Source organism: Rattus rattus, chromosome 13, assembly GCF_011064425.1.
Source record: "Rattus rattus isolate New Zealand chromosome 13, Rrattus_CSIRO_v1, whole genome shotgun sequence".
NCBI lineage: Eukaryota > Metazoa > Chordata > Mammalia > Rodentia > Muridae > Rattus > Rattus rattus.
In genome coordinates, this window is record NC_046166.1 from 65779009 (window position 1) to 65803680 (window position 24672).

General features: G+C 42.8%; 1 pseudogene; it reads left to right on the forward strand.

Moving 5' to 3' along the window:
* LOC116914357 overlaps window positions 1–22165 on the forward strand; it is a 70165-nt pseudogene extending 48000 nt beyond the window's left edge.
* Window positions 22166–24672: the final 2507 nt, after the last annotated feature.

Genomic DNA, 24672 nt, shown 5'->3' on the forward strand with positions numbered 1-24672 from the left:
TTTGGCTATTTTGGGTGTAATTTAAAAATAAGACAGTTGTACACTTTTCCAAATATGGTTTCCAGATCTTGTAACGTATTTTCTTTTTCCACCCCTTACTTTCCTTTGTCTCCTCTGGCAGCTTGAAGATATTAACCTCTGGTTTTCAGAAACGGGACAGGCTCACACAAAGAGTTACTTCTGAGCCCCCTGAAAGCAAGCTGAAACCCATGCCATGTCATCCTTGTAAGCACGGGCGTTTCCCTGCATCACACCAAGGCAGCATCAATATCAAGCTACAGTGTAATACTAGACTCTGACCTTCAGGCACCAAACATTTAGATTTTTCCAATGACTTCAATGATGATAGTGACGGTCTATAACCAAGATCCATTTTCGCCTGCTTGTTGAGCCTGGTTGCCTTTTGTCTATCTACACTTGATTTTCAGCTGGAAACCTTCCTGTATCTTTTCCTAACAGTCTGTCCTTGACTCCTGTAGACTATGGCTGATTGTCTTCTAGAACAGCCCTCAGTCTGCATTTGGTGGACAGTTTCCAGTTATGCCATTTGGGCAAGAATAGCACCAAAGTGACAGTGTGTCCTTTCCCCGAGCCATCCCACCATAGCAGGTTACACTTTGTGCTATTTCTAAGGTTGATCTCGAACACTCGCGAATAGATAGATGCTCCCTGTGTTTGTGCTCTAGAGTTGCTACTAACAGGAGGGTGGGGTTTGATAGACTCCCAAACTGCGTCTCTGTTCAGCTGCCGCTCACAAGCTTTGGCACCGCTTGCTATCTCCTGGATGGATGGTCGCAATGACTTATGGATTGCTCTCCATAGATGGAGGAAGACCCCCTGTCCTTGCCCCATTTATTCTCGTCCGCAGGCACTTATGGAAACATATATTAGACAATTATTGTATAATTGTGAGGTTTGGCTGGTCGGGCCTTCAGTTTAGTTTCTGTTTCCCTGTGCCATGGCCTCATCATTACTTTGAGCATCTCCTCACTATCTTGGACAAGAAAATGTCTCTGCTCTTCTTAATTAAAAATTGCTACCAATAGGAGATAGTCAATCAGAAAATTGTAGCGGACTGTCAGAAAAACTTAAAAGAAGACCCTAATAGGGTAAAAACAGTTAGTTTGTACTGGAAATGTGTGTGTGTGTGTGTGTGTGTGTGTGTGTGTGTGTGTGTGTTTTAATTTATATGTGTATAAGCAGATAGGGCTACACATTTTCTTTCTTATTTATTGACTTCTTTATTCATTTGAGACAGGTCTCATTCTAATTCAGCACGGCAGTATGGCCTGGAGCTCAAAGTAATCCTCCAGCCTCACTGACCCAAGAGTCGGAATTGCATGCATATGCCACCCAGGCTTTATGTGTCCTTATTTAATAGTAGCTTTCCTGTGAGTAAAGCATGGTCACCTCTATTTCTCAGTCCAGGTGACAAAGGCCCTGGAGAGTGGGCCAGCGAGGACCAAATCTCAGTATTCCCAACTCCAAAGCTAGTGCCTTTCCTTCTTGCCAGAGGCAAGGTTCTACCTTGCCGAAATGTACATTAGGAGACTTTGGGGCTACAGCCGTGTTCCCATGCCCCAGGACCCCAGGGCAGACAGTGTCAGCAGGGACCAAGGAGGGTCACTGAATTTTTGCAAAATCACTGAGGGCAGCAGAAAGCAGTTTGGCCAGAGACTGGCCATGTCCTGAAGTCATCGCCAGGGGGCGCAGGTAGGTCGCTGCTGAGAGTCTGGAGGACACAGAGATGGCCTGGAGCTGCCCTTCTACCTGACTGCAGCATCCCGCCTGTCTGCTGCAGCAACAGCCTTGCAGAGGGACACATAACGCCAGAGAGCTGCCAAGCCAATAGCACACTAGGTCTCATCTACTGTGCAGAGGCATCTCAGTGAAGGGAGAGGCTACTTGGCTTTTCCAAGCCTGTCTGTGGGAAGCGGAAAAGTCTTCACTGTTTGAGCTTCCTAAAGTATTCACAGAGTGACCCTGAACCTAAAGAGACTAAAAAGGGGAAGCATCAGGGGCAAAGTAGAGCGTTTTCCCTCTTTTGTAAGCCCACGACCACTGAGGGTGTGAAGCTCCTGTGACAAAACCTGGACCAGAAGTGTGGGCTTTCAAGGACACGTACACCAGCTCTCACTGATGACTGTCAGAGGGATGGAGCAGGGGTCTGCAAGGACCCACAAATGCTAAGTCACACCTGTGGGGACACACAGGCAACAGCTGTCCTTCCGAGATACAGAGGGGAAACTGAGGTCTATAGAGGGAGTGTTCCAACATCTCTCATGCTTGACTGCTGTGTCGAGAGGACTGTCCTCGGCCTAAGCCAGGACAGGCTGTGGTGCTGGCCGTTAGCTTCTGCTCACATTTCACTCTCCTCTGCGGTCTTTGGAGACCAGTCTTGGAGGCTGCATGAGGCATCTGGCCGTCAGTGCCTTCTGGTAGGTTGTTCACGTGGAACTCATTGACAGAGTGTGTAAAAAGACGCCTTTAAAAAATGGAACTAGGGAGAGGGCTCAGGAGGCTGGGGCTTTACCCTTGGATATTGATGGTTGGTGGCTGCTGGGAAAGATTGTCATTTTTGTCTCAGGACATCCAGGCTTGAAGCTTACATGAGCATACCTGTAGCACTAACTGGACTCTTAGTTATAAGAAAAAGGAAGACATGAAGGTCAGACAGGGATTAGGAGGTTGAGGCAGAAGTGGGGATCGATCTATATCTATCTATCTATCTATCTATCTATCTATCTATCTATCTATCTATCTATCTATCTATGTATCTATCTATCTATCTCCCCATATCTATCTGTCTTTCTATCTGTCTGTCTGTCTATCTATCTATCTATCTATCTATCTATCTATCTATCTATCTTGTATACGTGTGTGAAATTGTCACGAATAAATACAAATATTATTTTAAATGAAGTCGCGGTGAAATAGAACCAAAGTCAGAATGAAACCTCTGCTAGAAACTGTCAGAAGTTCTGGCCTGGACTCTGCTTGAAGGGAGACTATCCCAGTGTAGGTACTAACTAGTACCTTTTTATTACCCTGAAGATCAGACTCTTATAGCACACGTGACTGCAATGGAACCATGGTGGAGGCCAATCCTATAACAGCTGTGTGTAAGGCAGATGGCCATGCTGGTTGAGCATAGGTGTGATAGCTGAAGCAGCCCATTTTGCTGGAATCATCTGGAAGGGTCAGTCTACCCTCCATTTCTGTAAGGCCTTTTCACAAATGGGAGACATTCTGTCTAGCCCAAAGGATAAGAGATAGCCTGGGCATCTGTGTACCATGTGTTCCTCAAACAAAAGGAGAGTAGTATAGGCTCCCAGGAGGCCTAGGGAGTCTGCAGTGAGGTGGTACTGCAGGAGTATACAGATGGCTCCTCTGTCGTTGCTGGCTCCCATCTCCCTCATCACACAGTGTGACTTCTGGGGCTCCTGGGGCCTGCCATTCATAATGACTGAACTCCATTTGCATTATGACAACGGGAGAAGAGTAATTTAACAGGGAACTTAAATCAATAATTTAAAGGGAAGTGGACCTTTATTATTGTTCTCACTCTGTGGAAACCTACCTCTCATGTTCATTGACTCCTGGCGGCTCCTTCAAGATGGCTGCCAGCCTGACCCACTGGCTTCCCAGTTCTCCACTGCCTGGGTACCATTACCTCACGGTCTTCTGAAGCACAGATTACAATACACTGTACGCTGAAGACAGTTCTTTTGTCAGCTAATTAACTCTTAAAAATAGACCCACCAGCTTTCATTTTCAGGAAAGTAATTACTTGTTGGGGTAACGTACCAGTTTCTAATTCTGTGCCTTATTATTTTAGCTTACTGTGGAAAAAAATTGTACCAAGAGAAGACAGATTCACAAGAGGGAGGCAGAAACACCATTACCATTCCAGACTAGGTGTGGGTTGATGTCTTTATGCAGGAAGGCAGGTACAGAATAGAACGAGGCCTGTCATTGGATGAGAAGGGTGGGTGGGAAAAAAGTTTTAGAAGGGAGAGAAGGAGCCAGAGTGAGGAGGAGCTGGGAGAACATGGCGGCAGATGTTAAGATCGTTCTCTGTGCATAGATACAGATTTTTATGACTATTTTCAAGGGATGGGTATGTATAGGATTTTGTGCTGTCTAAATGGGCAAATTATATCTTATCAATTGGATCTGAGATATTGTATGATGTGTTTTTCTCATTTGGTGAATTAATTGAGTTCAAGAGAAAGTTCAGCAGCAGGATGTACCAAGCCCGCCACAGAATTGGGACATGTATGCCTGGCATGGTAACAACCCACCAAGGGAGCTGTGAGCGAAAGCAAAGTGTGGCAAGATGCCATGCAGGAATGGCTTGCAGACCACCTAGGTCAGAGGGAGTCTGGGAGGGAAAGCATGGAATGGTACATGCTGAACCGGTCACACTGCTTTTTAATATTTTACTGCAATAGCTAGGAGGCCATAGAGAACAGGTCCCCCTGGAAGGGAGCACCAAACAGGCCCAAGGAGTCCACAGCGAGCAGGACCCTTGGAGAGGGAGATTATCACTTGCCAGGAACAATTCTGGCTTTCAGAAGAAACCACATATCTGTAGCCTGTGTCTGAGTTTAAACCAATAGCTCAGATGCAGCAGCTAGTGACAGCTGGAGACCACTGCCCACTCCCTGCATTTTAAGCCTGTCCTCTTGAAGCAAAGTCAAGGGCCCTTAAAGAGAGTTTTACAGCCCAGGAGTGGAAGGTACAGGGAGGTTAAGTGTCCAAAGCTTCAGGACGGTTTCTTTTCTTGGCCTGGCTGATTGTACACAGCTATGTTTTATGTTTTTGTCCTCCATGGCTTACCTCATTGTAGTCTCAGGATTACAGAATTCACAGAGGTGGAAGAGGTGGGAGCTGAACTGCAGCTTGATATACATATATTTATCTATCCTATATATATATGCTATATGCACACCCTCATATACTTAATATTTCTATAGATAGATATACTTTCCATATATATATCTCACATACCTACATTTGCATGATATATATACTAACTCCATATATATGTGATTTGTAGACACATATATATGATACAAATACACCTGACATATATTATTTTTTTTCTTTTTCTGACATATATTATAAATGCTCACACATACAGGATATATATTCACACATACTATATATAAACATAGATAATATATGCATATAAATGTGACAATATATGTTTATATTGGCATCTGTCAATCCTCTATCATCTATCTCTGTATTATCTATATCTGTTATCTATCTATCTACTATCTATCTACCATCTCTCTCTCTCTCTCTCTCTCTCTTTTATCTGTCCATTACTTGTATACCCATCACCTATTTGTCCTCTGTCTGTCTGTCTATCATCTATCTTTCTATCTATCTATCTATCTATCTATCTATCTATCTATCTATCAGTTCACCATCTGTTCTATCACCTATCCATATACCTATTTGTCACATATCTATACATCATCAATAATCATCATCTCTCTATCACTTACAGCTTATGGTAGTTCCACCAGATATATGTATTTAACTTCATTTTAAGTGACTCAGATTTGAGTTTCTTAGAGGCACCTGCTCAGTTGCTTGAGATGAGATAACACTATACATTTTGGTGATCAGCGGATGTGACTTTCTTCAGTTCACTGGCTTCCATTGTGCAAGCTCATTTTGATGCTTCTTGTGACACATGGATTTAGGAAACACTCACTATTGTCAAAGGAAGCACGTATTACACATTCACCACTGTGAATGAACTTATACATGTCATTTCATTAAGTTTGTGACAGAGGTGGCATTGGGACTATTTGTAATTGCTCTGCCTTGTGAGGGGAAATCAATGCACAGAGGGTAAGTGGACATAATTGATGAGTGGAATGGTCAAGTTGAGCTCAAGTCTGTAAAGTACTCTCTTACAGCAGGTAGAGTATCCTGATCTAATAACTCACAGAAAACACTAGCAGCTGTCAGGCTAAGGCAGATGATGGGCGCTGAGAGGCCTTTTGTGTACTAGTATGATGGGTACAGACCAGTTGTGACCCTGTCACCATCGTTATACTGTGTTCAATGCAATCTATAGCACCCATTTCCCTGCAGGCTTCAAATCAAGATGTTTAAACGATATAACTCTCATGCAAAAAGCCAAAAAACATAAAAACAAGCAAACAAAACCAAACTTCAAGAAGTTACCACCCAAGAGATAATGTTTTTAGAATGAGGGATAAAATGTTTTCAGAAGGAAGCTTGGAGAGGAGGACAGAGTGGTCCCGGAGGCAGTTATATTCTGAGCTGTCTTAGAACGCACCATAGGGGCTTTTCTTCAAATCTATACATGTGATGAAAGGAGGCCTCACCAGCTGGAGGACACTCAGAACCTATAAGAGCTGGAGCAAAGGAGTCTGGTGGAGAAAGGTATTTGACTCTAGCATAGACCTCAGAGAGCATCCTGCTGGTGGACTCTTGCTGCTGCCACCACCCTATTCTGGTTTGCCTCAGGTAGACCTGACTTCATTGGAAGCCAAAGAAGGAGCCTCCTGTCAAAGAGCACCTCCAGCCTGGCAGAGAGGAGTTTCTTTCCAACACAATTCCACTGTCTATCTATTGCTATTTATAATTTCAGAAGTGATTTATAGCTTCATTCATCTGAGAATCAAAAGTGAAATTCAATTAAATCAAGGACATTTGAATCTAATAAAACTCATTACTTCCCTTGCGAAGCTACTGAACTGCATTCTTAGAGAATCCATTGTGCTGTGTGCCTACATGCCCGTATCAGAAACCTGAGTCTCCCTCTTACACACCAATATACCAAGCTTTACTGCCTTCTGCATCCTATACATTATTTGTGTGTGTGCGCGCGCGCGCGTGTGTGTGTGTGTGTGTGTGTGTGTGTGTGTGTTTTACTGTGAGGCATGCATGTGTGCCTATACATGTGGAAACTGAATGTTGGTGCCAGGTGTCTTCCTTGAAGACTTCCCACCTTCTTTTTTTCAGGCAGGGTCTCTCAGTGAACCTGTAACTCATCTGTTAGCAAGACTTTCTGACCAATGAGATGAGTGCATGTATCCACTCCTCCCTCCCTTATTCCCCACCCTCCTTGCCCAATGCTGGCATTTTAGACATAGCATGCTTGGCTACCAAGGATGCTGGGATCTGAACTCTAGTCTTTGTGCTTGTAAAAGAGGAACCTGCAGTTTCTCCTCCCGAGAGTGCTTCTCTGTTAAGAGTCTGCAGCTCTATCCTCATCTTTTGGCTCACCGTTTGCCCTCTAGTTCTGCATCCTTGTCCTTTCCCACCAAGGCATCTACGTAAGTCACCTCCTTCATCAAGGGCTGTGTTTTATAAAAAGAAAAGCAGCCGGGGCTATGTTTAGTAGGGGCTCAGTATGGTGTGGGGGAAGAGGGTGCCTCTGTGGGACCATGTTGAGGCATCCCTTCCCCCTGAGGTACCAGCCACAGGAGGGGTAGAGTATGGAATAGGGTTTATTTAGGGCATGGGAAGGGGAGTTGAGGAGGTAGTAGAGACAGAGAAAGGCAGAGAGAAAAGGGGGAGGGGAATGAGGAGAGAAGAGACAGAGGGAAGAGAGGAAGAGAGCAAGGGAGCAAGAGAGTGAGGAGGGGTCAAGCAGCCCCTTTTATAGTGAGTTAGGCACACCTGGCTGTTGCTAGGTAACCGTGAGGCGGAGCCTACAAGAAACGCTAACAGCCTGAGGGTGGTGAAGAACTCAAATACAAACTTTAGATCTAGGCAGCAGGTGCTCCTCACTATCCGCCAGTAAAATCTGACTCATAATCTAATTCCAGTTAAGGTACCCACCTCAGAGGCTGTGGATGAGAGAGCAGAGAAAGGATAAAGGCAACATTCTATCCAAGACAGCTCCGGAGCCCCACCTGCCTCTAACCAGCAGCGCCCCTGGAGTTTCAGAGTGTGGAGTCACTGCCAGGCCACTTTGTGCTCTATGGGAATTTTAATGTCAAAGGAAGCATTCTCCCTGTGAAGACTGGAATCTGGCTGATAGGTGCACTGACTGGCTACTCAGCTGGCCAGGCACTCATTCATTACACATTATTGTGTTAGGGGAAGTCCATTTGGGACCAGCCAGTCTTGTTTTAAAGCTATTCTTGATGTGAGGCCAAACGGTTTCATCAAACGAGCTTTTATCTTAACAAAGATATACTGGTTCTGGGTGTCTTGACTCTCTCAAAGGAACCCTGACGTCACCCCGGGGCTCTGCCGTTTTAGCAAACCCAGCACTTCTAATAGAGATTTCCCCCAGCAGCGCCTTCTGTTAGACACCCGATTTGCATTTTAGAGCAATCTTCCCTTTGATTACCAGCTTGGGCTGAGAGGAAGAAGAGAGGTCTAAAGAATGTGTGAGTCACTCTTCCCAGGGTGATGTGTTAATGAAGCTGGATGCCTTCCCCCCCACTCCTGACCTGTTTGATTGAACCAGTGGCTGAAGGATTGAGATTGACCATTCAGGAATGAGGTGGAAAGCTTTTCCTAAGCACTGGGGCAAAATGCTGAAACCAAACCCTTTTCACTGAAAAGCCTGTTGCTGCTCTTGTGTGGGCGGCATCCGCAGGCAAGAACCAAATCCCTGCAGAATGAGTATGCTTGGTCCCAGATTCCAATTTGTAGAAAGACTGTTGAGGTATAAAACAAAGCATGCTGGCAATCGGCCCACAGGGGAACCCTGAAGCTCAACGAAATACAGGAAACCATTGCTGTTACTTCTGGAGGGCTGTTTCTGGAGCGTGAGATCTGAGATCTTCAGGAGCAGGGAACAGTAATGCCTTGTAATTAGGAGGCTTCACCAGTCTATTCTAATTGGCAGGAGATACCTGGTATCAGCCTCCAGGTAACCTCACCGACTGACTCTCTTCTTAGTTTGCACTTCTTGGTTTCCTAAAGCTAGTGTTTAAGTGGCCCAGGAGGAGTCCCATACCCTGGAGTAATTTCAACATCATGGTTAGGGGGACCTGTGCTCTTTGAAGGCACTGCAACAGAATACTCAAAGCTGTGGCTTGTTCGGGGAACTCAGGATAGAAACTCGTTGTGCAATGTTGGTGCTTTTTAGAAGGTCGAAGTCTTTTGTTACCCCTGGAGCAGTGCACCCGGCTATGGCAGTCAGTGATTGGTGCAGAGGTTAAGATTTGGGCCTGGTTAGTGGGTCTCCTCCAAGCATCCCAATATCTGATGTTGGTCTTTGGGTGGGGCTAGGGCACCCTTGGAGGTGTTTGCTATCTCTGCCTTTTGTGCCCCCTTTTCTTTTCTCCTAGTGCAGGCTCAACTAGTCAGAGGAGAAGGAGAGGGAAGATGGGGAAAGATTGTGGGAAGGAGTGACTGGGAGGAGGGCAGCAAGGAGGATGTCAAGTAAGTAAAATAAAATAAAATAATTTAAAAAAGATTTTCGGTAGATGGGTCACAGAGCCATGAAGGTTTAGAGAGAAAGGAAGATGACTTGGGAGAGGTTGAGATGGAGGCTAAAGGCTGAGCTTTGGCTGGATATGTACTTCTTTGGATGCAGGACCACCATGCCCTTTGGTGGCTTTCCTCTACTTCTTTCCCTTCCTCCTCAGGAGCATCTACTTTTGTGCCCCTTAAGGCTTGGCGATGTAAAATGGAGAACCACAAATGGTTATGCTTAGAACCTGGCATTTTACAGTCTATGACCTGAACCTGCTTTCCAATGGCCTTTGTGTGCCAGTGGATGGGGAGTGAGAATATTTGGGATAAATATCTGTTCTTTCTCATACTTTTGGCACCCCCAAGTGAAGCTCAACGTTCCCTCCATCAGTTCATAGCAGTATTTCAGTCTGCTTGAGAAGTACATTCAATTAGCAAAGTATACCCAAGGATGCCTATAATTCTAGATTGCAGTAGTATCATCTTTAGTATGGATAATCCTGGAGGCTTCAGCCTTACTTTCTCATAATGAAATCCACTTTTGCACTGAAGTCCTAGAGTCTCCTGAGAAACATCTCCAGGTCTCCCAAAATTACTGGCTAATTCTGTTGGATCACAGGATACGTAAGTGGCAGACATATGAGATTTGCTCAAATGCAAAACAAAACACCCAACCAAAAACACCTCACAAAAAAAACCAAATAAATAAAAACACCATATAATAAAGGTTTCTGAAAGAAATTAATTCACTCCTTCCTTGCTGTGTTCATTTTGAGTTGAATGTTGTTCACATATTTTTTTTTGTGTGTGTATAAGTCCTAAGATGGAGCCGGCCCCCATCTTTAAGTGTCTTGTTCTCCTTGGAGATTCATCATGGCTCTACATACCAGGCAAGTGAGAAGAGTTGGCAAAGAGCACACTTCCAGGGGGCCACGCTGCCAGAGCGAATGGTTTGCCTGTATGAAGATAGAACACCAAGAGCCATTGTTGTTGTTCCTTATTTGCAGTTACATTCAAGAAAATAACACTGATTGGCTCGTGAGAGCCACTGGACCTTGGAGAAGTGTTCTTTGTATTTGATAAGAAACACGAAGAGAGCTAGCTGGAGGGAGCTGATAGGCTCACAGGAAGTCCTCTGAGCTTGGTTCCGTGAAAGGAAGGAGGTGGACTATGGCCGGAAGTGGGTCCATTCTGACAGGAAGTCTACTAGACATGCAGAGGTAGCAGAAGGTGAAGAAAATTTAAAAAATAAAGACACAGAAGATAGTGGCTGCTCACTCTCAGCTCTCTCCATTCATGCTTCAAATTCCAAGTTCTCTGATCTCATCTGGTGTTGTTGGGAGCTCAGAGTAAGCATTCGCCTGTCCCTCCTAGTTCCTTCTCTATAGACACCCGTGCAGTACAAACCACCTGAGTGATGTACAGTCCCTTCCCACAGCTCCAGAAATCCCCTGTGCCCTTAGTGCACTGGTGTGGGGTGTGCAATGTTGTTCTGGCTCCCCAGCCCGTGGGCTGGAGGACCGACATTCACATCTGTTCCGTCATTAGAGGGATTGCTCGTGCTTCTGACGAAGGGGTAATGGATCTGCTACCTTCACCCTTTTCCTTCACTTCATTTGCATCCAGGGTTTCTTCCTTCCCTACAAACACTGACTCCTAGTTTCTACTGTCTAGAGACATTTTATCTCCTTTCCTGCTAGTGTTGGCTCATCTGCTCCCCAACTTTCTGATATTCATTCAAATAGCATTTTCTTTTTCATGTGCCCACTTGCTCAGCGGTGTCCTGGGAACCAGGAGCAAGAGAAGAAGGGATCTGGGTCTCTAAAAGCTTTTTAAAATGCCTTATCCTGCCCACTTCCCATGTTATTGTCTCTTTGTTATAATCTCTTTCCATAAAACTTCCCTGGTTTATCCTGTTTCCTTCCGCCCCCACCCCGAATTCCTGTTAGATCATTTCTTTTTATATTTTTGCTTTTTGAAAGACAGAATTTCACTATGTAACCCTGACTGTCCTGGAATTCACTATGTAGAACAAGCTGGACTTGAACTCACAGAGATCCATCTGCTTTTGCCTCTTAAATGCTGGAATTAAAGACATGTCACTGTACCTGACTTTAATTTCTTCGTAAAAATTCCTTATTATGCAATATAAAACATATACATTAATGTTTCCAGCAGTGCATATATATAAATATATTATAAATTATCATAAAATTAGAAGCTTACAGTTACTGCCGAGTCAAGGTATTGGATAGTGTCAACACTCAGAGACTCCCTAGAAGAGTTGCTTCCTGGGGCTCACAAAAAGCTTCAGGTATTAAAAACTCTCCTGCTATGAAATTATGAGGATTAGTGTTAGGATCCTAGCACTTGTGTGATAAGAGAATGTGGTCCTGGGTATGTCTATCCCAGGACTGAGGTAGGCAGAGATGGGAGGGTCATTTGGCATTGGTAGCACACTAGCTTGAAAAGACAAAGAACAAACAACAAAATGTGAGCTCCAGGCTCAGGAAGAGACCCTGCCTCAAAGGAACAAGGTCTTCTGGTCACCATCTACACATACGTGTTCGTAAACACCCCCCACTCACACACACACAAGCACACACACACACATACACACACAAGCACACATGAACACACACACATACACACAGGCATATACTCACAAGCATGCACACACATAAGTACATATAAAGTGCCCCCCCACATTGATTGTAACACCTAGTTTCTTCTCCCAGAAAGAGTCTGTGATCATCACTACAACATTACAAGAAATATTAAACACTTTTTTCATTTACACCTTATTCTGTTTATATTCTTAAACAATTTATATAAGTTCTTCTTGAGTAGAGAAGACACAAAGTTTGAATTTGTGTGATCCCAGCTCCTTCCTCTAGAGTCCTGCTGTCCCACTCTCCTGCCTCTATCAACTTGGAGTTGGTCCATGGACCTCACACTCGAGGCAGCATTATCCCTGAGCTTGAGGACCTCTTAGATGACGAATTGCTGGTTCTACTCCCAGTGTTTCTGATTTTGTAAGCTTAGGGTGAAGCATGAGAATTTGTAGTTCTAGCAAGTTCCAAGGCCACCTTGGCACTACTAAGAGTACCTCAGGTTGAGCACTAGTTCTGTGGTATGGTATTTTATTATGTATACATGTGTAATTTAATACCTCAGTCTACAAAAATATTTTTGCTCCTTCAAAAGAAGAATGCCATGCAGAATGAAGTCATGAACTTTGTTCCATCAGCTTCCTGTTTCTTTTTGTAAAAGATTTGTTATATTTATAATATAAATATAATATATAATATAAATATATACATTTATTCCAACACACCAGAAGAGGGTATCAGATCCTATTACATATGGTGTGAGTCACCATGTGGTTGCTGGGAATTGAACTCAGGACATTTGGAAGAGCAGTTTCTTACCACTCCTGTTTCTTACTTCACCCATAATCTTGCAGGTAAATTTTGCTGGGTTAGAATTTTAGAGTGACAGATGTTAGTGTGCCTGGATATCTTGGCAGTATCAGTCCTGAGTATTTTTTGCTGATTTCTATTACTGATCTCTTCTCCTTTAATATCTCTCTTCTCACTTGCACTCACAGCATATTTACTCCTGATATATTCTTCATTTATCACTTATCATTCATTTCTTCTTCTTTTTCTTCCAGTCTATTCTACAGTAAATGACATGATTCATAGTGTTTTATCAAAGGACACCCTCTAAAGGCACCTTACGACCTTCCCTTGTTCCCTTGTGTCCCTACGCAGCTGGTAACCACATTCCATTGTTTCTGTTAATATTTCTGTGATGCTGGGAACCTATTTTATTCCAGATGCTGCTGAGTACTTGCCTTTGTAGGTTATTGATCTGCCTCCCAAATAACTTCTGAATTCAACTTTATTAACCTTCCTGTCCACGACCCCTCCGATCTGTTACCACTCATTTCTCTGGGTCAGAGTGTCTCATGCACACATGTTCCTCACCTCCACTAGTGTAGGCTTATCCCTATATGACCTCACTGATTACACGGCCCTTCATTAAAGCCTTCCAGTGTTTCTCTCCTTGCTACCAGAGAACAAAAAACTTATTTACACACAGATAAACGTTGTCCCCTGTGTCTCCTTTTGCTATCTATCTAAATGCCATTGGCATGGTCAGGTGGGCATATCAGCCATGCTATAGCCTACTTTTCAAATGCTGTCCTTTCTTTTACCAGGCATGACCTAACTTCTGAGTTTCTATTTCCTTCTCAGAGTAAGTTTCTCTTTAAATCCTAACCCCTATTGTGTTAGGTTACACCCTGAATCAGAAAAAACTCCCCTGCCCCTCCACTGACTCTTCTGTGGGGGAAGAGGGCATAGTTCTCCTCCCTGGAGTGTTTTACATGGTCTAGTCTACAAGTGTAATGAAGGGGTGATGTCTCTGCAGAAGTCTGCAGCCAGGGCCTCAGAGGCCTACCAGTTAACTCTCACTATTCCACAGGAGGAGGATCAACAGACCGTCTAGCATGGGGAGAGCCTGTACTTGCTGTTTCCAGAAGACATGCGGAGCTCCTCTGCCTTTAGCATAGAGCAGGCTCAGCCATACGCAGCTGAGCTGAGCAAACCTACCCTCCCATGCCGGTGTGTTTTGTGTCATTGTGATATTTGATGTCTAATGATCTGCCTTTATCCTGCCCTTGTCCACCCCCTAACTCTCCTGTGCTCATATCTATATAACACCAATTATATGGTATTGTATTTTCATTATTGCATTATTGATCTCTTTTCCTCTACCTTCCTTGGGGGTAGATAATATATCGTGTTTATGTTTCTATGTCAGGGCATATAATTGCATTGCATGTAATAGGTATTTAAAATGTGTATCGAAAGGAAAAAAAAAACCACTTCTATTTCTAGCAGTGCTGACAATTAGATAACTTGACCTTCACTAAAAAAAATCACTAAAATTTCTAAATTCAAAATGGGGGAACATTCTAGGAAGTAAGGCCCTGGGGACTAGAAATCAGGTAAAGATTGAGAACCCGGTGTCATCGCATCAGCAAAGCCAGCTTTCTTTGCGAACCATAGTCATGTGGACAGAACCAAGCCTTTCTCTTCTTTTTTTCTAATGCTCAAAAATATTGACAATTTCCTAATGTAATTTTGTACTGAATTTTGTTTGTGTTCCATGTTTCCTCTTCCTTTTCCAACCTGAAGCCTCTTTCAAACAAAGCTCTCCCTACTTAACAGCTGCCGCCGGCGCCTCCTTCTCCTCCTCCTTCTTCTCCTTCTCTCCTTCTCCTCCTCCTTCTTCTCCTTCTCTCCTTCTCCTCCTCCTCCCCCTCCCCATCCCCTTCCCTCCCCTTCCCCCTTCCCCTCCTCTTCTTCTTTTCTTTTTCTCCTTTGAATTTAATTATGGTTGTTGTGCAAGCATGAGTAGGTGATTAGTTACTGGAACCTGGGCAGTCAGAACTGTTCAGAATCAATCGATCTCTCTCTCTCTCTCTCTCTCTCTCTCTCTCTCTCTCTCTCTCTCTGTATATATATCTATATATCTATATATCTATATATATGTGTGTGTGTGTGTGTGTGTATGTGTATATATATATGTATATCTGTATCTAAGTCACAGCATAAAGACATACTGCTCACTCCTGCTTTGTCTTACCTCTAGGCTTGCACCATGGACTAGGACAGCAGTTGAACTCAGAGCTGCTCTGGGCTTGAATTTCTCCTCTCTCAGGTTCTTAGACTCCAGTGCATGTTTACTTTGTGGGAAGGGATTCAGCCCTGCTGCTACTGCAAGGTATTATTGAGTTGGAGGCATGTGATTAATGAGAACCTAGAATGTATTTCGGTCACTGCGTGTGTTCTTGCACCTCTGTAAGGTCTTAATGCACTCTTGCTCCTAAACTCTGTATCCATTTCTCTTTGCTTTAAGTCTTCCCTGATGACCTCAAGCCTCAGCTCCAGAAGTAAAGGTAATACCCTCCCATGCAGACCCTCAGTCCTGTGAGATGCCATCCCTGTAACCCATAAACCCTTGCACATTACTCCTGTGGCTCTGTTTATTTATTCACACCTACATGGATCAGAGAGACTTTCTTTTGCCCCTGCTTCAGCCACCCATGGGTTTAGACTTAGATTTCTTCATGGTTACTTGATGATCATGGTTCTGACTCATTGCAGCTGTACGGGCAGCAGAACAAATGCAATCTTGACTGCGAAGTGGCTGGAGATGGTGGGATATTCTAGTCCTTCTTAGGCACTCCAGTGAGTTTTGTTAAACAGAGTTTTACATATTTGCAGGTTAATATATTTATCACAGTATGTTACATATTAAATGCATACATTCAATATGGTAAATAACACTATAATATATAGTATACACCTATTTATCATATTAAATTTAAGACCGATACATTAAAATATGGACAAATTCGCTTAATAAGGAGCACGTTATCCATTAACCTAAAAACAGATTTTGTAAAAGTATAAACAATGAGAAAAATGTATTGTGAAGAATGCTTGTTTTGTGAGCCTTTGCTATACCATTTCCTTTTCTTTCTGTAAATCTCTTTCAGCATCTCTCTTAACTGTAATCAGCTGGATTTTGAATCCTGTTCTTCATTCTTCTTTCTGCCCTTCATCCACATTACCTAGGAGAGCCCCACTCTATCCTCCCTTGGGAAATAAATTATGCAAACACCATAGTGTTATCAGTGAATAGTTTTCAAATTCCAGACTGCATGCCAAGTGTTAGGAATGCCCAGGGCTTTGCCTTTACAAAGTACGCTGAAGTCACTGCGTGTTGGCTTGGGGCCGTTGTGGTGAGGCGTAGGCTTTGTCAGGGTTTCAGAAGAGAAGGTGGGGTACATCTATAGCAGTTTGTTGAGCTACCTAGCCATGCTGGTGCATCACGATCAGGAGGAGGGAGTTGAGAACAGGGAACGGGCTGGTGTTGTAGCTGCCTCATTCAGAGACTGATTTGATTTTATTTGTGCTTGCTGGTGTCTGTGGAGTAGATTATGTCTCTCTTTCTAGCGACAAAAGTGGAACAAAGAGCAGGCAATTTAGAAGAATCATGGGCTCTAAGGGCCTCCAGAAAATAGGGGCTCCAGGTAAGTGAGATGACGGGTCAGATGGAATTATCCCAGTTAGAGTCAGAGAGCTCAGCACCTCAGCACTTCTTGTTTCGTAGGCTGAGTAGAACTTCCTTTTGTGGGTCGTGACACACTGATACACAGTGGAGCCTTTGCCTTTCCTTTCATGCACTCGCACGTTCTGTGTGCCCCCATCCCTCCCACAAAATTGCAAAGCAGATTTAGAAAATTGTCTGGTTAGATGATTTTGGTCCCATCCTGCGGGCCACATACTGAATGTCTGCAAGGCACAGTCTAGGCCATTTTCCTGCTCTGAAAACCCTCCCTTACTTCTTGGAGTCTACCCTTAGAGTCCAGGCAGGAGATAGGTGGCTTTCTTACTGTAAAACATGATGAGCTGTTTCTCCTTCTGATGGTCCAAGAGCTGCATTCCTTTAGTCTGTTCCTTTTTCTGCCTGAGAGTGGGAGACAGCCACTCCAATCAAGCAGTCCATGTAGATCAGTGAGACTGCTCTGGAACTATTTCCACCCCGGCAGGAAGCTGAAACCTGAGCTTTGGCAGCTACCAAAGCCAGAAGTCTGAAAGCAAGCTGAAACATTATCACAGTGTCATTTCCCCAGTGTTGCTCTCTTGCTGTATCACATCCATAGCCTAACAAAAGACTTAAAATTGTTTTTGCTTTAAAGGAAATGTTTTGTTATATATCAAATGCTTCTGTGATCCCTAGTTTTCTGTTTCCAAGAGAGAGAGGGAGAGAGAGAGAGAGAGAGAGAGAGAGAGAGAGAGAGAGAGAGAGAGAGAGAGAGAATGAGAGAATGAATGAATGAGAATGAATGAGAGAACGAACGGTAACTTGGTATAGGTTGGGAATTGTTTTCAGGACTCCCATGAATACCCACTCCATCGGTCTACATTCACTTAAGATGGTATTGTACCCACATAGAGCCTACCTACATGTATCTTTCTGTATATAATTCCTAATAAGTTGTTTGTAACTGTTACACTGTATTGTTTAGGGAATATTGATGAAGAAAAATAGTTCCCAAGCTTATTTCAATCAATCAATCAATCAATCAATCAATCTGTCCATCCTCAAACTCACTGTGTAGCCAAGGATGACCCCAAACTTCTGATTGATTTCCCGGTTTCTACCTCCTGAGGGCTACAGTCTTTAAGTAAGTGCCGCCATGCCTAGTTTATGCTGTGCTAGAGAATCAAGCCCAGGGCCTTGCGTGTGCTGGGTTTGCACTCTTTCAATCCAGCCACAACCATAGCCCCATCTCTTTTTGAAAAAAAAATTTAATTACAGAATGGCTTAATCTTTGACTGTGGAACATGCAGGTACGGAAAGCTGTCTCCATTCCTACATTTTCCTAGCCCAAGCAGCCATACATCCCAAATGGAGGCTGGGAAGATTAGTCACCTTCCAAAGACTCAGTGTTAGTCCATTAGCTGCACCTTTGTTGGTAATTTTTTTTGGGCAGACAATGGAAACAGTAGTTGGGGTCTAATTTTTTTCTTCATGAATTTGTATGCCCTTCTAAGCTATGTGAGTTTTGAAGGCAGTCATGTGACCATGAGTATTTGAGGTATGAAGTACGTGTACTCCCATGTGTACTTACATGTTACATGTTTAATATCAGGATGGAAAACTGTTCTCTCTGGACTTCAAAACTGCCTGTGAGCAAACTTCTGTCTCTTCTGCTGCACCTTTTAGGATTTCAAGTATTTCCGACTTTTCTAGGTGGTGAATTATGTTTGAAGAAAGGCATCACACGTGATCATTTGCTTCTCAAATCTCCATCAGAGTTATTTATTTATGGAGTGACATCTCCGATTCATTATTAAAAAAGTCTAAGCGTGAGGCTGAAGACGTGCTTGAAGAGAAAATATAACATTATTCAATTTACATGATTTAGGTCATTTGTCCACTTTCCATAATGAGAAAAATCACAGAAGCCCCTTTGGTTCTCCGGAGACTGAACCTCTTTCTATTTCCTGTCAAAACATTTTTCCAGAATTTTTTGAGTATCAAGGATAATTTGGACTTTATCTCAGGATATTTTCTTAACTACATGAATTCATATTCTTCATTTTTAGTCCCTAGCCCATAAAATAGTCTTTCGTCATTTAGAAAGTTAATAGTATCAAAATTTCCTCAATTGAAATGAAAATTAAATTCACATTAACTACTAATTCTAGTAGAATTTATTATATATTACTAATTAAAAATATTTTTTATTCTTTGATAATCTTATGTATCTTGATCATATTTACCCCAACCCCTCCTCCTAACTTCTCCCAGATTTACCCCACTTCCTTATTCCCCAGCATAGAGTTATTTGTGTTTATTTATGAAATAACTCATCCAGTCCAGTGTGCGCTGTCCATTTATCTCTGGCCCTTGGGCCATTCACTGGATTGTGGTCAATATCCATGGGCCACACCCTTAAAAACTGACTCCCCCTTCCCCAGAAGTTATCAACTATCAACAGTCTCTTAGCTCATTGGGGTAGGTCTTGTGAGCCCCTCCTCTATCCGTGCTATCATGTTGACTGCCTGACTTGCAGGTCTTATACAGGCTCATATAGCTGTTGTGAGTTCATGAGTGCAGTGATCCTGTCAAGTCAAGAAGATACTGTTTTACTTGGAGTCACCTGATGTTTTGCTCTTCAAATCTTTCTGCTCTTTTTCATCATGGTTCCTCAAGCTTGTATGGGAAGGAGAACTTTTGCTCTGCCCCTCCCTCTTTTTGTGGTGACTGAGTAATCCACTGCCCATTCTGGACGCTTTGGCCAGCTGTGCATTTCTACATTCACTGACAAAAGAAACTCCTCTGGTGAGTAGGATACACTAATTTATAGGTAAAGAGCTATGCATTTAACAGTTTGATTAGCAGTTGATTCTGTGCCCATTTAGCAGAATATTCGAATGTTCTCTAGGTCCTATAGGTTGTTCATCTATAGGTCGTTCGTCCATAGGTTCTTGACTAGATTTCCTTTTTTGGATCCATTCTTAAATACAGTCAGAAAGCGATTGGTTACCCCCTATAACATTCATGACATTATTGTATATACAGTCATATTTTGCCATGTTAGTCATTGTAATTTACAGGGTTCACATCTGGGTAAGACTGATGGTGACCTTTGTTTCCCAGAAACCTGTATAACACCTTCAGTATGGTGAAATTGAATCAGCAGGGAGGAAGCATTTTGGTCAGCACTAACTCGATCTCTCCATTCTGGTGACAAATATATTTGGTGTCTTTACAATAGCATCTTTCTATAAAGTTTTAGAATGTAGCCAAGAGCAATGGCAATAGCCTATGCTATTTAACGGTCGATAGGCCATCTCTAGACAATAACATGAGGACATGTATTTCATACCTCACATTGGGCTTACTCTTTGGAGACATATGTATGACTTCCAGGATGAGCACAATGTCCCATATAGGGTAACTCTAAACACTTTTATAGGAACACACATGCACGCACATGCTGTTTATAAAATAGTAGGTTTCCAAACATCTTTAGTGTTAGTTACCCTTTCTTCCCTTACCTCCTCTTCCTCATTACCTCCCATTTCTCTCCATACTTCAACTCTCTGCCCATCAGTTTCACTTCCCCTTCATGTCACACGTGATTTAATGTGTATCCACCCCCCCCAACTTAAGATCTTTCTTTTTTCTTTATATTCACCAGGGACACCTTTCTAGTTTCTTGCATTCTGAAAAAAATTAAATAAACATACATGAGTATCACTACTATCTTGGGATATTAATGCCCAGTCTTTCCAGTGACCTTTGGTAGTAATCACCAGATGCACAGAACTTCTTAGTTTGACATAAGCAGGTATTTGCCATTGTATTCTTAATCTTCACAAGTATTATGTTACCTAGAGTCCTAAAATAGATTACAATCAGCCCATTATTTTGAATATTTACTTTCTGCAGAACTGCATGGTTATAAAAACCATATGACTATAAATATATTGATGTTAACAAAATCTCATCATTTACTATTTTAGAGGAACAATATAAAAGGATGTATGTTGCTCAGAGATTATCTACATCACCTCTGAAAGGATACCAGCAGGATAGACTTCACATCAGTTTAAATGTTCCCTACATCCCACATTGGTAGAAAGTAGAATAGTGACCCAGTGTCCTGTGCTTTTGTTGATCCCTTATTTCTGAGGAACCTGACCCTGCTTGGAAATTTCATGGCTGGTAAACTCCCTTGGGTTCTCTTCATGCTCAGAGCTGGGGTTCAGGGACAGTAGCCATGGAACACTCTGGTCTTAATGGACAAACAAATGACAAATGTTTATTGTCATTTCATGAATTGTCTCTATCCATTCATTGGTGGAGTGATGCTTTTCTTTTGATCAATATTAATCTAATGGTTAAGTGTAAGGCTATAACTATATATGTGGGTTTTAAGTGTGTTTAGAGGACTGGAGATACTAAAGAAAATATCTCTATTAGCAGGACTACGTTCTGTATCCACAATAATACAAGCCTTCAGTGAGAAAGTCTGAACATGAAGTAGATAAAGAGACATAATCTCCCTTTTGCAAACCTGCCATCTGAATCTTTGATGTTTCAAAACGTTGCTTGGACAGATGCAGTTTTATAATTAGAAAGGTTTTAAGATTTCAGATTTTTAATTATAGTTGCATAGAACTGCATGTATAAAAGGGATTATCAACTATGTGCACACAGATCACTCAGCATTTCAATGGTTTCAATCTTCAGGAAACAGTGGGAAATGAGGGCTTCCTACCTCCTTATGAGCATGATATACTTCATGGAAAGTTTCAGATATTCTCAGCCAGTGTACTCCGGAAACTGCACAACCATTTGGTTGTTACCTTGGCATAGTTGTTCCTTTTCCAAAGTGACTTAAGGGGAAAAGGTCAATCATTTAGGAAAGTCAAGGGAGATGTTCAACCAGGAAATTGAAGCAGAAAACATCATTGAGGAACAGTGCTTCTTGCTCACTCACAAGCTCGGTGCTTAGCTCGCTTTCTTGTGCATCCCAGGATTACTTGGCCCAGGAATGCTGCTTATACTGGGCTAGGCCCTCCTATGCCAATTGATTATGGGGAAAGTCTACATAAGACAATGGACATATTCACAGACCAATCTTATCTGGTCAATGTCTCACTTGCGACTGTCTTCTCAGGTGACTTGAGGCTGTGTTGAGTTGACAGTGCAAGCGAATTATGAAGGTGTCTACTCAAATTGGAGTCTTGATTTTCCTTTTGCTGTGCCTTTCACTTGACCTTCAGGTGGTCTATAGAAACCTCTAAGAGTCCTTGTAAATCAATAATCTATTATCATAACTACATCTAACCAGTCAATACTCCTAGACCATTTGTTGGGCCCCATAAGAACTCAGGCACCCATGGCCACAGACCAGGCCTGCCATGTCAGGTAGGCTCACCTTCTCTTGTGTTTCCTACCACTTGCACAACAGAGTGCACATACTTTCAGGGATGACATAAGCATTAAAAATGACGTAAAAATGTAAAATCCCTTTTGAGATTAAAATATAATTTACATCATTTTCCCTCTTTTAAAAATGCAAATTGTTAGGAGTGTGTGTGTGTGTGTGTGTGTGTGTGTGTGTGTGTGTGTCTGTCTGTCTGTCTGTCTGTCTGTCTGTGTTTTCAGTGTTGACTATTTGGTGTTGGGTATACAATTGATGTGCTCTTCCTGGAGAAGACTGTTTATCCCACTCTCGGCATTCCTTAGCTGCCTGTAGTTCTTCATGTGGGTCTGAAGCCTTGTGAGCTTTCCTTTTCCAGATATGTGTCTGTAGCTGTCAACTTGTTAAACTCACATGTAGGCAGTCCTGTTGGTGAGACTTTATGAGTGCAGCTTCTCACATTCCTAGGAGATCCAACCTCTCAGCAAACCCCCTGTTCTTCTCGCTCTTACAATCTTCCTGCTCCCTCTTCTGAAATGACGCCTAAGCCTTAGGTGTAAGAATTGTGTTCTAGATGTATCCTTTGGGACAGGGCTCCACAAATCAACACTTTTTATTCTGATTTTCTGTTAACTATGATTTGAGAAAATAAAGGCACAAATACTTGCCTGCTGTCTCCAAGACATTTACAGAGCATAATAGAAGTGGACTGGGCAGCCTCTGGTTGTATTTAGTTAAATTTTCTCAACTTACCTCCTCCCTTTCCTTCTTCCTGTCCCTCCTTCTCTCTTTCATTGTTGGTTACCACCCCCGCTTACTTTTCTTCCTCTCTTATTCCTCCTTTCCCTCTCTCCCCAGGTCCCTTTCTTCTTTCTTTTAATTTTTTGTTCTAAGTCAAGAGTGTTCCTGGAAATTCTGCTTCCTCTACTCAATTAGTTGCTTGAAGAAATACCAGCGTGCATTTGCTGAGAACAGCCCACTGTAACCTTAGTTTTTTCAACATCTCTTTTTAATGAAGGTTCTTAAACACTTTAACCTCCTTTCTAGCCCACCACCTACCAGAGGTAGTAGAAAAGAAAGGATATGGGGGAAGTGGATCTGTTTAGAAATGGTTCTTTGGAGCAAATCCCATCTGAGCTGTCCGGAAATCAGCAGTTCAGTTGACAGGTTAGCAGCGGCAGCTCCATTCATTCGCAAATGCTTCACCAGCAGTTCAGTTTGGTAGAGTCAGGATGGTAAACACAAATCAGCAGCAATGGCATCATCTAGTAGCAACAGCCAGGCCTCAGACTTGGCTCAAGTGAGCAGGTGGGACCAGGGTCAACAGGAAGGCCAGGAGAAGTTCTCAGCTGTGCTTCTCTTGGTGAAGTGAAGATCGGCCAAGATGCGAGACCAACAAGCCTTTAGCCATGGAAGCAAGCCAAGCTCCAGGCTCCATCAGCGTCCGTTCAGTCCTATTTATACTCCCTTCATCATATGTTCTCTACTGGGTCTTACCTCAGCACATGAGTCTGTCTCAGCCAAAAATCACTCTGCCAATCAGCCAGAGTCTGAGAAAGCAACAAGAAGCTTCAGCACACCACCAGAAGTTTTTTGATGTGTTTCTGGTGAATTCCAACAAATGGAGCTCAGTGTAAGACAGACCAAGACATGCATGTTGATAGTTAAGAATCCTTCATCGTGTATCCTTTCAGGTGCTTGATTTAGCAGAACATGCTTTCACCTGCGTTTGCTTCAGCAAAATGGTCCTTCATGTGTTTGCCCCAGCAAAACATCATCCGACACAAATGACTTTCCAAAGAACCCTTAAGTTTCCACTTCAGCCCATCAACCTTGATGTCTCACAATAGCCCGAGAGGGAGGAGGTCACTGTTGCCAGGACTGAGCAGAAAGCAATATTGACTCTGTCCCTCTTTAATCAAAGGTCCTTGTAAGAGCAAATGTGTGAGTGTACACATGTGGAGGCCGATTTTTGATGTGTGGTATTTGAATCCTTTTCACTTCATTCATTGAGACTGACTCTTTGACTGAACCAGAGACTCCTGATTGGCTACTCTAGGTAGCAAGCTTGCCAGTGGGATCCACTCCATCTCTGTCTCTTAAATGATGGCATTTGCAGAGGGCTGCCATTCCTGCTTAGCTTTTAGGTGTTTTTCTGGAATCTGTATACTCCCCCTTATACTTGCACAACAAGCAACTGATCCGCTGAGGCATTTCAGCAGCCTTAGTGGATTTGTTTTGGAAAACGATTATCTGCAGGCATTCACCTCCTACCTTTCAAAGAGCTGTGTATTCGCCAGGCTGATTTGTAGTAACTAACGGCTTGTACAAATTTGAAGTTCATCCTACCTTCTGGACTTGAGGAAGGCCCTGTACTAATTTCCTTGCAATGGTCAATGGAATAGTCTAGATGTTCTAAGCAAGTCATCATTTCTCATCCCTTCAGCATCAATTTCCTACCCCAGTTTTTGCTTGAATCTAGGAATTGTATCATTGTTTAGTTTTCAACATCTGTGTGTAGAATGTCTGCTCCTCACAATATAAATTCATTTGATGGCAGAGAAAATTAGAGTATTAAGAAGAATTCAGGTTGGACTTGCTCTGCCAAGCCTATAAGCACACTTGTGTCATCTATATTCTCTGGAAACCCTGGCTTTCCTATGCAAGTTTACACTTCTTTTGAATCTGACCAGCTAAGACTCAGTATTATACCAGGC